A 14,400-nucleotide genomic window follows, 5' to 3' on the forward strand; every position below is an offset into this window, starting at 1 on the left:
CAGCCTCCAGTCCCTGGGGACAGGGCAATTTCAGCTGCACCTGATGTAACCTATACATCACTGTCTTCTCCACCAGCTCTCAAATTAAACTCTGATGTATAAAGTTAAACAAAAATGAGATAAAAATTGGCAGAGGTTGAAGAGGGTCAAAGTAGTCCAAACGCAAGGTAGACTATTGCTCCTTTTGATTTATGTTATTCTGTACACTTAGAAAAAATAAAATTATAAATCTCCCCGAGACTTTCTCATTGAGAATGAGGCATTGCTAATTTATTTTCAATAGACTCCTAGGGTTTTCAGCTGCGGGGAGCACTATAGCTGTTGTTCGTGGTGAAGATGCACAGTTCAACCTCAGACGTGGACCATGATGATGTAAAAATAGCTTGCAAAGTCAGCCTCTACTTTGTAAGGCAGCGTGTTGAAACCAACCGGCCTTACATGGCTCATGTCACAGACCGCAGTGTCTGCTCTTCCTTATTTTCTTATTTAATCCTTGCAAACCTATAACGTGTGACACACAGAATTCATTGCTGCTTTTGGCAGTTGGGGAAACTGAGGCTTAAAGAAACCGTGTGTCTTTAGGAAATATTAGCGTGTCTACTGAGTGGCTGGGACACAGAAGTGAACAAGATGAGCATCCTCTCCTAGTGATCTCCTTCCAGTACAAGAGACAATAATCAAGTCAAATGACTAAATATAAAGAATGATTATGTGTAAAATTAATTGTGAGGAAACGGAAGTGGGATAAAAGATAGAGAAATAAGGGTATAGAAAGCCAAGAAAGGGCCTTAATGAGGGAATATGTAACCGTAAGATTTACTTTTTCGTTTTTTGTTTTTTTGAGATAGGGTCTTGCTCTGTCACCCAGGCTAGAGTGCAGTGGTACTATCAAAGCTCACTGCAGCCTCAAACTCCTGGGCTCAAACAATCCTCTCACCTCAGTCTCTCAAGTAGCTAGGATTATAAACACATACCAACACACCTGGATTTTTGTTTTAATTTTTTGTAGAGATGGGATCTCACTATGGGCTGGTCTTGAACTCTTGGCCCCAGTTGGCGTTGAGCTTTTCAAGACTGATGGAACCCGGTGCTCAGAGCATCCTCTAAGATCCCTGTGGGGGAGGAGGATTTGATTTAGACCCAGAGCCCTGAAGGAAGTTTGGGACTTAGATTTTTCCACCCCAACTATCCTCAGCTTCACACCTGTGCCACAGAATTATCCCCTGAGCATTCCTGTCTTACCCACCCTCCCTCACCTAAGCCTTGTTTTCCTTCACCCAAGCCTTGGTTTCCTCCTTCCTGCCTGGGTTAGCCTTGCCTACATTTCAAAGCTCAGCTGGGAGAATCCATCAGGCCTGAAAGCTTCTCTGATGCAAAGTTTCTGTCTTTGTCTGTGGCCTTGTTTGAGTTTATCATCTTTTCTTCCCATCTGTTAGGGTTTTGAGGATTAAATAATATGAACCATATAGACATGTGTAGCACAAAGCCCATTAGAAAGTAGATTTTCCATACAAGTTACTACAAAATCAAATAAGTCCCCAGTTCCTGATAACCCATCAATGTAAGGTTTGACATGATTTGGCTGTGTCTCCCCAAATCTCATCTTGAGTTGTAGCTTCCACAGTTCCCATGTGTCATGGGAGGGACCCGAAAGGCATAGGTCTTCCCGTGCTGTTCTCATGATACTGAATAAGTCTTTGAGATCTGATAGTTTTATAAAGGGGAATTCCCCTGCACATGCTCTCTTGCCTGCCGCCATATAAGACATGGCTTTGCTCCTCCTTGCCTTTCACTATGATTGTGAGGCCTCCCCAGCCATGTGGCATTGTGAGTCTATTAAACCTCTTTCCTTTATAAATTCCCGAGTCTGTGGTATGTCCTTTTTAGCAGCATGAAAATAGACTAATACAAAGACCCTCTAATTCTACCTTAGAAACCTGTTTTAAAAGGGTTCCCACGATAATTTTATTGAGAGCAAACTGGTTCATGAGTTCATCAGGCAACACATGGGCACTTTTACAGGAACGTCAAGACAACATCTTCTGCCAAAGGAGAGCTGGAGTTTGGGATTTCAGGCACTTTGGCCAGGGAAAGGAAAGATTTCTTAATAATAGGAGGTATTTTGCTATTCCAGTGTCCTGCCACAAAATGATAGGTCAGACCTGGCTGCTAGTCTCCTAGAGTGCCGAGTGCTTTCTTTTCCAGAACTGAGTCAAATAAAAAGCAAACTCCAGTTCTGGAGTCCTGTTTTGCAGGCCCCATTCCCAAATGTTGGCTCCTAATGGGCAACAGCTGCCTCTGTGGTTTCTTCTAGGCAAGTGATTCATGTCTTTGCTCAGAAACGATGAGCAGAACAAATGTTTGCTTAGACATATAACAGAGGGACAATTGGAAAACAGGAGACTGGCAACTGGAAATAGTTTGCAGCTATTTGATCCATGACAATTAGTCTGAATTAGTCATATGGCGCTCACTGGCCAGGCCTTTGGGCCAGAGGCAGCGCGGGGGAATATACAGCTGGTCTTCCTGGAAAAGAAGTGCAGAAGGAACGTGGACGACACGGCGGTTTGCTCAGGGCACGTCGGATTGCCTCTCACCCTCACAAAAGTGACCCGCCTTGGCCATCTGCGTTTGTTGCACCCCATACCTGATCCGGTTCCCCAGCCTGGAAATGAGTAGAGAGGCAGAAACTACACACTCATGGCAGATGCCTCTAAAATCCACTAACAATTTTTTACACATTCAGAAGTTAAAGTAAACACTAGGTTGGGTTTTGTTTGTGTGCCGGTGGGGAAAAAAAAGCTTCAAAAATATCCAGACACCCACATTAATTGGAGTCATGGTACATATATTGACTCATTCAAGAGAGATACACGGACCTTGAATTTGGAACTTAAAAGTGAAACTACTGAGTGGGATTTTCAGTCTGATTATGTTGATATAATTTAAGATCTTGTAGCCGACATTACACTTATACACAATGTACTCCTGTGGTCATGCTCCAATACTTTATTTAGTAGATCTCTCATAAATATTTTTCTTTTTTTGGAGAAAAGGTTTCCCACTGTTCCCCAGGCTGGAGGGCAATGGCACAATCTCAGTTGACAACAGCCTCGACCTCCTCAACCTCCAGGGTTCAAGCAATTCTCCCACCTCAGCCTCTCAAGTAGCTGGGACTACAGGTGCATTCCGTGATCATGCCTAGCTAATTTTTGTATTTTTTTCTTTTTTGGTAGAGATTGGGTTTCCCTATGTTGGCCAGGCTTGTTATCACAAATATTTCTAAGAGAAGGGAGAAAAGTCAGATGCATTCAATATTTCAACCAAAAAAAATTTTGGGGCCAGGCGTGGTGGCTCACGCCTGTAATCCCAGCACTTTGGGAGGTCAAGGCGGGTGGATCACGAGGTCAAGAGATCGAGACCATCTTGGTCAACATGGTGAAACCCCGTCTCTACTAAAAATACAAAAAATTAGCTGGCCATGGTGGCACGTGCCTGTAATCCCAGCTACTCGGGAGGCTGAGGCAGGAGAATTGCCTGAACCCAGGAGGTGGAGGTTGCTGTGAGCGCCGAGATCGTGCCATTGCACTCCAGCCTGGGTAACAAGAGCGAAACTCCATCTCAAAAAACAAAATAAAAAACCCTACATTTTTGTCAAAAACTTCTCAGGCCATTCTTTGCAAAGAGTCCAGAGGAAAAACAGAAAGTGAAGCCCCCAAACCCAACTCCCTCCTCACCTCTGATTAGAATCCGTAATGTTGGAGGACTCTGGGAGTAGGATTTAAGTCATAAGGAAGGTGGACACATTGGCAAAGGCAACCCGGAGCTAAGCAGGACGTCAGCTGCTTTACCAGCAAACATGACTGAAGCTAACTTTGAGCATGGGGTATTGAAAAACTCAACCTTCACTTCTCAGGTGAATTTTTCTAAATACATTATAAAATGTGGGGTGACCTGCTCCTCTCTCCTTGCCCATGAGCACTTCTGGTGGGTGTCTCTCTGCTTGGGGCTGAAGCAGATGTGGCTGCGGGAGAGAGGTAGGAAGGTAGGAATGGGAGCCTACAAAAGAGTGGCCTTCCTTATTGATGGAGAAAACTGTTGGTTTCGATGGCCCCAGCCTCCTTTTCCTCCTTCTTCTGTTAATAACACCTTGGATTTTCTCTGATAAAAGCACTTTTCCTGTTGCTTGGGTGGCATTAGAAAGGGCTCTCTTCCTGCCTCCCCTGTGCCCCATATTCCAGGGAGAATCTGGGGTCCAGCTTGATCAGACAGCACCCTCCAGCGCCCCCAGGCTGGCACCAGAACTGACAAGCATTGGATACGGGACTTGGCCCTAATCTCCAGCGATGTGAAGCAGCTTTCTCCCATGCTTGCTGAGAGGAGGCTGTGGTCCTGGGGTGCTCCATGGGCCCCAGTTTCCTCCATGTCCTTCCCTCTTGTAACAGTTCTCACCACAGAACTGAAGCCCCTGGACAACTGTGCTGGACCTGCCCTGAGAAGGTTCAGTTGACTCTGTGCCTAATCTAGTTTGATGCTTTTTACCCCTTGCAAAAGACAGTGCCATCACACGCATTCATCTTGGCCAAAGGCCATGCAAAAGGGAGTGCATGGGGACCATGCCAGAATTCAGGTTCCACTTTTTGACACTGAGACCTCCTGAGTGGAAGCACAGGCTCTCAGTGCAGAAGCCCCCTCCATGGCTCCCCTGACCTGTCCAGCACCTGCCTCCAGAGTTGAGGAGGGGCTGCACAACTTCCTGAAGGCAGCCACCATGGACAGCTCTCACTGATCCCAAGTCCTTCCTTGAGGCCTCCTTCCACCTTCTTGGACTGGCAGCAGTGGGTCTCAGTGCTCAGGCCCCAGGAGCCACACTGGGAGTCTTCTTCTGTTCACTGAGAGGCAGCCTGAACCACGGAAAGGAGAGACTTGGGTCTCTCCAGCTAAATACCCCCATTCTCTCCTGCTGTGCCCATGGCTATGGTACTAGGGCCTCATGCCAGCAGGACCGCCATGCTTTCTGTGTCCTCTGAACACCTCCACTCAGAGCTGACCCAGTTTAGCAGGGGTGGAGCATGTACTTGTGAGGAGAGACACTGAGCAGCCTGGAGTAGCTGTAACATCGCTTTCCACTGCTCCCTGAGAAATGGCCAGAAAGATTCCTACCAGACCTGGAATCCCTGCATGCACTTGGTTCCCCAAACCTCAGGACCCTCTTGCCCTCCCTCTCTGCATGGCATTTGCCATCCTCTCTGGAACCCTCTACCCCTGGGCATCTCAAAGTTGGTTTCTGCTCATCCTGCTTTTCAGATGTCATTTGAACATCTGGATCCACCTGTGCCTGGACTTGCAGTCTTTTTGTCTATCAATGTAGTTCATTGAATTCAACTTGATCTGGGTGTCATTTGCCTGCTTGCAAATCTTGTGTGTAATGCAGAGCTGAATGCACACTATCCGAGCTGGAAGGGGATGCAGTCCACAAATCCAGTGCTCAAATGCCTCTCTCTCTCTCTCTCTTTTTTTTTCTTAATTTGAGATAAAGTCTTACTCTATAGCCCAGGCTGAAGCCCAGTGGCACAATCTTTGCTCACTGCAAGCTCTGTCTCCCAGGTTCAAGTGATTCTCCTGCCTCAGCCTCACAAGTAACTGGGATTAAAGGCATGTGCTACTATGCCCGGCCTAATTGTGGTATTTTTAATAGAGATGGGGTTTCACCGTGTTGGTCAGGCTGATATCAAACTCCTGGCCTCAAGTGATCCATCTCCCTTGGCCTCCCAAAGTGCTGGGATTACAGACATGTGCCCCTGCGCCTGGCATCAGATTGCTTTTACAGAGGCAAGTGGCCATTGAGTCTCTGACTGGGATCCTCCTGTGTAGATTCGTGCCACCACCTTTGAAGGCAATGTTAGGGTGATCTCTCCGCATTTCCCTGCTGAAAGCTCTCAGTGTTAGTAAGTTCCCTCTCATATTGGCTAAAATGAATTTTTCCGTGTTTCTTTTTTCCTGATGGGGAATACAAGCATTCTTTCTGAGGGTGGCCGATGCTAGTAATCCCCTCCACACAGTCAGTGACAGAGAGCGTTAACCGTGGTTGCTGCACGCAGTCCTTGCACTTGCTGTACCACCAAGACTCAAGTTGATGCTCAATGCAGCATTCGTTTGCAGAGCTCCTGTCCTTAGTTTCCCTTCTTTTGTTTGGGGTGGGCTGAGGAAGAGCATATTCAGCATGAAGCTGTAGTATCTACAGTTTAGCAAATGTCAGCGGAGTCCTTAAAGCAGTTTTTATCATAATAAAAATATTTTAACTTATAGCCCCAGAAAGAGATAGGCATGGGAGTCTTTATAAAGCACAGAAATCCAGATGAGCATAATTTGAAAGTCATTTGAATTGTAATGAGTATTTTTAATGTAAACAGGCAGGAGGAAGAACTTGCTGGGTTCTCAGGTAGTGCAGACACCCAGATAGATGTCTTTTGATAGCAGTATTAGAGTGTCAAGGGGCATAGGAGGCTGCAGATTTCAGCGGCATGAATGGTCAAGGTGCTCTGTGTGGCTGCAGGCTGGAGGTTTCCGCAGGAGTAGAAAGGCAATCACTCCTTTGTGCTGGATGGCCCCAAGTCACTGCAAGTGTAGCTCCTGAATGAAAATCAGGGACAAGATGTGGCCTGTGACAAGAGTGACTGCTCTTCGTAAGGGGGGTGGAATGGTGAGCTGGAAGGGTTTTTAGGGTTAGGGAGGCACAGGCACCTGAGAGCACCTGACATCAGGCACCAAATGTCAGGCACCTGATAGCACCCTCCACCTAACATCTGCATTTATATTGACCTAATCCCTCTGTTGAATTTGTCTCATTTTTTGTATTCATACGCATCTATCTGAAACAAACCTTTCTGTCATTATCATAGGTGAAAACCTTGATCATTTGTCTTGAATACAGTGAAAACAACAAAACATTATTACATGCTAGCTAGATACTTTTGTTTGTCTTACAGCCAGGAGGCTTAAGTCTGTTCCCTTTTTTGTTTAAAAGATGAGCAGGCCGGGCACAGTGGCTCACGCCTGTAATCCCAACACTTTGGGAGGCCGAGGCAGGCGGGTCACGAGGTCAGGTGATTGAGACCATCCTGGCCAACATGCTGAAACCTGTCTCTACTAAAAATACAAAAAATTATTCAGGCATGGTGGCATGCATCTGTAGTCCCAGCTACTTGGGAGGTTGAGGTAGGAGAATCACTTGAACCCAGGAGGCAGAGGTTGCAGTGAGCCAAGATCACACCACTGCACTCCAGCCTGGGGGACAGAGAAAGATTGCATCTCAAAAAAAGAAAAAAAACAAGAGCAAAATGTGAGAATAATGTTAAAGAGATTCTGGCACCAAAAGAAGCCTTCTATTTGGATATCATCAGAGGGACAGAAAGAATTAAAGTACGGACAAATTTTTCAAAGTGGTGTTACTGTTATTTAACAAGTTGCCATGTGCTACCTAAAACCTTTCAACAACATCCTTTATGATGTATCTCATATGGACAAAGTCCAGTTCCCAAGGTTCCTATCGCATTCTGATGCCTGGTTCCATGCCTTGCCTTGTTTCTACTGTCCACCTCATCAGCTCTTAAGTGAACCTAGTTGTGGGATTGCAGCGTGTCCAGTCGGGGCAGCCTCTGCACTTTCCCGGAGGAAAAGGCAGTATGATCTCTCCTGGGTCATCTCTCTGCATAGGGTGCCTAGGCTGGAAACCAGCAGGGAGCTGGCCAGCACACTCAGCAGGTGCCAGGCTGCAGGGAAGCCCTGCTTCATCTCAAACACAAGAACGCTCAGCTCAAAGCACAATATTTTCTGGCTTAGAGTTTGGCTCTTAAAGTGGCAGTTGTTTCTACCAAAGCAAACATTGAAAATCTGAAATTTTCGGAAATAACCACCAACCCTCAAACAAGATGTGTTTACACCGAAACTCCTCTGTGTGTTCACCCTGCGTTCACTCCATGTCAAGTTGCAGTTTTCTCTGCCCTGTATTTCCGTGCTTCCTCCTGAGCAATCGCTTTCACCAGAGAGCATCAGCACAGACAACTAGATCCTGAGCGACGTCCAGCTGGGCTCCTCCCCAAATGGTGCCAGATAATTTTGCGTTCTCACTTCTGCATTTTTTAAATCACATCTATGCTTAAGCGGAGAGAGCAAATTCTCAACTCCAGCAGCCAGTCCATGGGAAACTATAAAGCTTCATTAGTTCAACTTCAGGTGTCTTCATCAGCCTCTCCCACAGGTGGCCTTGCAACCTGACCTTGGTTTCGAAATTTAAAATGCAGCTTCCTTGGCCTTCTCCGGACTTAAAGAGTCTGCAGTCGGAGACTCTTGCACTTTACATTTTAAAATGGGACTCACAGCCTTGTGCACTTGAGGCCAATGGGTGGATGGCATTGCCTCGCTGGGAGATGTCAATTTCCCAACTAGGCATCCATCCACCCACTGGCCAAGCAGCCGTGTTTCTTTTTTCCTGATGGGGAATACAAGCATTCTTTCTGAGGGTGGCCGATGCTAGTAATCCCCTCCACACAGTCAGTGACAGAGAGCGTTAACCGTGGTTGCTGCACGCAGTCCTTGCACTTGCTGTACCACCAAGACTCAAGTTGATGCTCAATGCAGCATTCATTTGCAGAGCTCCTGTCCTTAGTTTCCCTTCTTTTGGGGTGGGCTGAGGAAGAGCATATTCAGCATGAAGCTGTAGTATCTACAGTTTAGCCAGTTCCTGTGTGCCAAGTGTAGATCACTGCTGCGAGGAAGGAGGTCCCCACCTTAAGGAGCTTTTAAGGCTTGTTGGGAAGGCAAGGCACTTGTCTGAAAAGCACCATGGCATGCAAGGTAATTAATGATACAGGATGACGCCATGAGACCTCTGCCATACACATGGCAGAATGTGCTCTGCTGATCTCCTGGCTCAATGTCCATTCGCTGCAGGCTCATGCTACTATTTGCAAGCCACTCTTGATAGCCCTTTCCCTGTGCCAGGCCCCGTGCTGCGTTTCAGGCAGGCAGGGATGCACAGCATACGGCCTTGGCCCTTCACGCACTGCATCCAACTTTGGAGAGTGACTCTCAGAACCCAGGAAGCAATCCAAGTCTGCGTGACACCACTCCTGGACCTCGGAAACACAGAGCCCCCGCCAGTGCCCTGGGACCTGGTGTTCTCACAGGGCTGGAGATGGACTCGTGCTGTGTGGCTTGTTAGCTTCCCTGTGGCTGTTGCAGCAGCATCCACAAACATGGAGACTTAAAATGACAGACATTTGTGCCCTCACAGTTCTGAGGGCTGAAACCAGGAGGGTGGGCCTGCTTTCTCAGCAGGCTCCCAGGGAGAAGCAGTTCCTTGCCGCCTCCTTCAGCTTCTGGTGGCACCGGCATTCCTGGGTTTGTGGCTGGGTCACTCCGGCTTCAGAGTCCAGCACCTTCAAATTTCTACCCACTGCCTCTTCACGTAGCCTCGTCCTCTGTCTGTGTCAAGCGTCCCTCTGCCTCCCTCTCAAAAGGTCACTTGTGATTGCATTTGGGTCTCACCAGAATAATCTCTGCATCTCAAGATTCTTTTCTTTTTCTTTTCTTTTTTCTTTTTTTTGAGATAGAGTCTCACTCTGTCGCCCAGGCTGGATTGCAGTGGTGCAATCTCGGCGGCTCACTGCAACTTCCGCCTCCTGGGTTCAAGTGATTCCCCTGCCTCAGCCTCCTGAGTTGCTGGGACTATAGAGTCTCACTCTGTCGCCCAGGCTGGATTGCAGTGGTGCAATCTCGGCGGCTCACTGCAACTTCCGCCTCCTGGGTTCAAGTGATTCCCCTGCCTCAGCCTCCTGAGTAGCTGGGACTATAAGCATGCACAACCACGCCCAGCTAATTCTTTGTATTTTAATAGAGACAAGGTTTCACCATGTTGGCCAGGATGGTCTCAATCTCCTGACCTCCTGATCCACCCACCTTGGCCTCCCAAAGTGCTGGGATTACAGGCATTAGCCACTGTGCCCAGCCAAGATTCTTTTCTTAATCACATCGACAGAGACCCCTTTTTCCTCATAGAGCAACATCCACAGTTTCCAGGGGCTGGGACCTACTGTCTCGGGGAACGCTGCACTGCCTGTCACATGTAGTCTCGTAGGTCACCAGGCCGAGGCTGGCCTTTCATATGTGGCCTTAAGTATTCACGCCACAGAGGCTCATTCTCTTGTCTCCGTCCTATCACTTTTTAGCCAACTTCCCCAGGACACGTGTCCTTCCTGGTAAGGAAGTGCTCAGGGTCACAGATCAGCCTGCGGCTTTGTGGCCTCCTGGGAGACAGGCCCAGCCTGGCCCACCTCCTCCTGTCGCATGGAGGTTTCTGAGAGCTCACGGTCACCCTGTCGTCCCTCAGTGTGAATGCCGAATCATTCACTGAAGGCCTGAGTTCTGTGAACAGAAAGTCAGATTCCTGCCTGGGGTCAGTGAGGAATACAAAGGAGATTAGGGGGACAAAAGAGGAGACAGGGCAGGTCTGGTCCCACTGGGAGCTGACCCAGCAGAACCCCAGCAAGGCAAGCAGGCCACCCTGGCCTCAGCTCTCCCAGAGCACGGCTCTGCTCCGTGTGAGACTGGAGAGGGGCACAGGGCTCATGTGTGCCTGCACCTCCCTCTACTCTACCCCAGGGGATTCAGGGGATTTGTGCCATGCCTGCCAATGGAAGCTCTGTTTTTTGTTTTGTTTTGTTTTGTTTTTTAAGAGACAAAGTCTCATTCTGTTGTCCAGGCATTATCACCGCTCACTGCAGCTTCTACCTCCTGGGCTCAAGCAATCCTCCCCTTCAACCTCCGGAATAGAGCTGGAACTGGAACACAGACGCACACCACCACACACAGCTAGTTATATATATTGTAGAAACAGGGTCTCACTAGGTTACCAAGAATGCTCTCAAACTCCTGGCCTCAAGCAACCCTCCTGCCTTAGCCTCCCAAAGCGCTGGGATTACACCCAGCCAAAATTCTACTTTCAAAACAAGCAAACCCAAGGACCTCATGCTGGGGCCCTGATTCTCACTGAGGCGTTGTGTGAATACAGTGACTCCAGTCCTCACAGTGTCTCAGGAGAGGCTCCCTGCCCTCCAGAGGTTGGCCTCTGATAGCCATTTCACAGATGAAGAGACCGAGGGTCGGAGAGAATAAGTGACCTAACTGAGGACACAGGAAAGGAGAAGGTGGGCCAAGAGGCCAGGCTGTGGAAGCCGGGCCCGGGGATTCTCTCCCATGAAACACTGCCTCTCACAGCCGAGCGTCTAGCCTGGGAGGACTTGCGTTTATGCAGGGCCTGGCTGTGCATAGGAGGGAGAGAGAGGCCGGCTATTAGTCTTTCTGGACTTCTCAGGCCTTTGTCCCCTCTGAGACCCTGGGTGGTATGGGGTGACAGGGGGCTGTCCTTCCTGCTTTGCATGTCTCCAAAGGTTTCTGCTTCCTCAGTTTGCCTAATGACAGACTAGATAAAGAAAATGTGGCATGTATACACCATGGACTACTATACAGCCTGAGGATATGTCCATGTCCTTTGCAGGGACCTGGATGAAGCTGGAAACCATTTCTCTCAGCAAACTGACACAAGTACAGAAAAGCAAAGACCGAGCGTTCTCACTCATAAGTGGGAGTTGAACAATGAGAACACATGGACACAGGGAGGGGAATACCACACACTGGGGCCAGCTGGGGGTGTGGGGGGCTAGGGGATAGATAGCAGGGGTGGGGGGATTGGGGAGGGATATTAGGAGAAATACCTAATGTAGATGATGGTGCGGGGTGGAGGCAGCAAACCACCATGGCACATATATACCTATGTAACAAACCTGCATGATCTGCACATGTACCCCAGAACTTAAAGTATAATAATAGAAAAAAGACCCAAGGAGTGGGCTTCTATTTCTCGCAGCCAAAGGAGCTTTGGCCCCAAGCAGTGGTGGTGTCTGGGGCAGTGCAGCCTCATGTAGGGGCTTGGTGGAGTCCCGGGGCCCCCTGTGTGCAAGGTCCGTGCTCCTCCAGCTCCCAGAGGCCCAGCAGGGCCTGGGGCTGGGTCTTGCTGACCCTGAAGGGAAGTGCTGGGAAGTGCTGGGGAGGTAAAGCCTCCCCCACTGTCATGAGGGGAAGGGCTCTGTGGGCTTCCTGAAGGAGATGGGCTGTGAAGGTAGAGCAGGGTGCCCTGTGGGGAAAGGAAAAGGACCGGGGCCACAGCTTATCCCAGAACACGTGGCTGTCAGTGGGCAGGAAGGGACGTGCCCTGGCACTCACAGGTCCGCATCTCCAGAGTTCCTGCAGGGATGACAACAGTCACTAGGCAAAGAACCTGAGGTTTAGAGGACATATCTGCTTCCCAGGGCTACCATCAGAGTCACAGTAACTGGGGGGCTTAAGACAAGAGACACTTACTCTCCCTCTGTTCTGGAGGCCAAAGCATGAAACCGAAGCGTCCACAGGGTTCTGTCCCTCCAAACGCCCTAGGGGAGAGGCCCGCCTTGCCTTTTCTCGTGACACCAGGCATTCCTGGGCTCGTGGTCGCTCCCCTCTCTGCCTGTGCCTTCATGTCATCTTTCCTCTTACCTGTTGGTCTTCTCTTCCATCACTTAAAACAGCAATTGTCCTTGGATGTAGGGCCCACCTGGATCATCCAGCATGATTTCATCTCTAGATCCTTCACTTAATTCCATCTACAAATAAGGACACACTCACAGCTGCTGAGGGTGGCAGGTGGACATGCCATTCTGGGGCCTCATTTACCTTCTGCAGAGAGGCTGGCTGATTTTCCACTGTCACACAGCAGTGTCTGAGTGAGGTCTGGAACCAGCCCAGTCTGACTGCCATGATATTTGCTGGTGACAGCATGAAGATATGAAAGGAAAGAGACAAAGGCCAGGGCAGAAAGAACTTCCCAGCACTTTCAGGTATTTCCTGTACCTTCTGGGAAAACACAGGTATGGTGATACTTATTCTAGGTGGATGGCTTTTTAGAGAAAAGCCAGGGTGGGAGGCCCTGGGACTGCTGTCACACCTGGGACCCTGTGCTCTCACAAATGTTCCTATGTGAACCATGGTCCCCCTCTCAGAAGATGCCCTCAGATCCCATGGATGCATTGCTAGCAACATCCTCAGGCCCCGAGATCTTGAGCACTAGAGGGGCCCCAAAGGGGAAGCTGTTGGTTGGTCCAGAAGGAGAACATTCTCCAGGGAGGTGCAGGGGTCAGGGTGAAGGGTCAGAAGCAGAATGGAGCACAACTCCTACTCAGGCTGGGCTGCAAGGAGAGGCACCATGCAGGCGGGCCAATAGTGAGACCTGGTGCTCCTTGGCAGTCAGTCTGCAGAAGGGAGGAGGCTATGGAGAACCCTCTCCCCCTACCTTCCTGTCACTCCAGATGGTGCATGTACTGCTTTGACACAGCCAGCACCTCTGTCGCTCTGTAGAATCCAAATGGGAAACTTTATCAGGGATCCATGCGCATGTGTGCATACACACACACACACACACACACACACACACACACACAGGTTTTTGTAGGATTCGAATGAGCCAGAGGGGACCCTGCAGGGCCACATTTCCCCCTCCAGTCCTCCTACCTTTACCTTCACACCCGGCCTCCCAACTTACTCTCAACCCACCTCTTTGGTGTGAAAACTAAGAAAATGCAGTTTTCCACCCAAACTCCGCTATATCATCATGTGACATAGAAAGTTCAGTTCAACACGGGGGAAAATTGAATTTATCCTGGAAATGTTTTATTCTTCCAAAATTTCACTTTGGCCAAGTCTAATGCATAGAAAAGCATGAAATACTACAGCGCCACACCAAGCAAGTTGTTCCACTAAGCATTAAGCCTCGGGGTCCCAATCCTGCCTCTCTCCCGTCAGCCACTCTCTTTAACTCAAATGCCCATCAACGTCCCGGCTAAATGTGAGTTTTCCACGGATCGCATCTTATCATAATGTCACAAAACCCATAGAATTACAAATCAGGTTTAAGGCAGAAAACATGACAGGCAAATATAAGTACACAAAAAGTACATTAAGGATCCGTCTTCATTTATCCTCCCCATTCCAAGCTACGTCTGCGCAGAGACCCGCTCCATGCGGCGCTCAGCTTGAAGTAGCCTCAGATCCATTTTAGAGTGGACTGAAATATAAATGACAGTTCACACTGCACATGAACATAGACAACTGTATAAAATATTTAAATAAAGACAGGAAAGAACAGAGGATTGCAGCAAAGCCTTTGGCAGAACCAGCCTTGGGGAATCTAGGAGCTTGAGATTCATTACAAATTTCATCTTTAATGTTATTTTTAGTTCAATATTTTGTAGCACTCAGAAGTAAATCTTGGTGTGCTGTCTCCTCTCCCCTGCCTTTCTCTCCTTGGGT

The 14,400-nt window shown here is 48.7% G+C and overlaps 1 protein-coding gene across 1 annotated transcript in view; it reads left to right on the top strand.

The window, feature by feature from the left end:
• The window catches only part of LOC144580756 (uncharacterized), a 73,693-nt gene that overhangs the window by 20,295 nt on the left and 38,998 nt on the right, over nucleotides 1–14,400 (top strand). The window contains exon 1 of the mRNA XM_078359586.1: nucleotides 1–14,400. This exon is cut by the window's left edge and continues 20,295 nt beyond it; it is cut by the window's right edge and continues 36,935 nt beyond it. The gene's annotated coding sequence lies outside the window, so the exon portion shown is untranslated.

The sequence above is a fragment of the Callithrix jacchus genome, chromosome 22, assembly GCF_049354715.1.
Source record: "Callithrix jacchus isolate 240 chromosome 22, calJac240_pri, whole genome shotgun sequence".
Classification (NCBI taxonomy): Eukaryota; Metazoa; Chordata; class Mammalia; order Primates; family Cebidae; genus Callithrix; species Callithrix jacchus.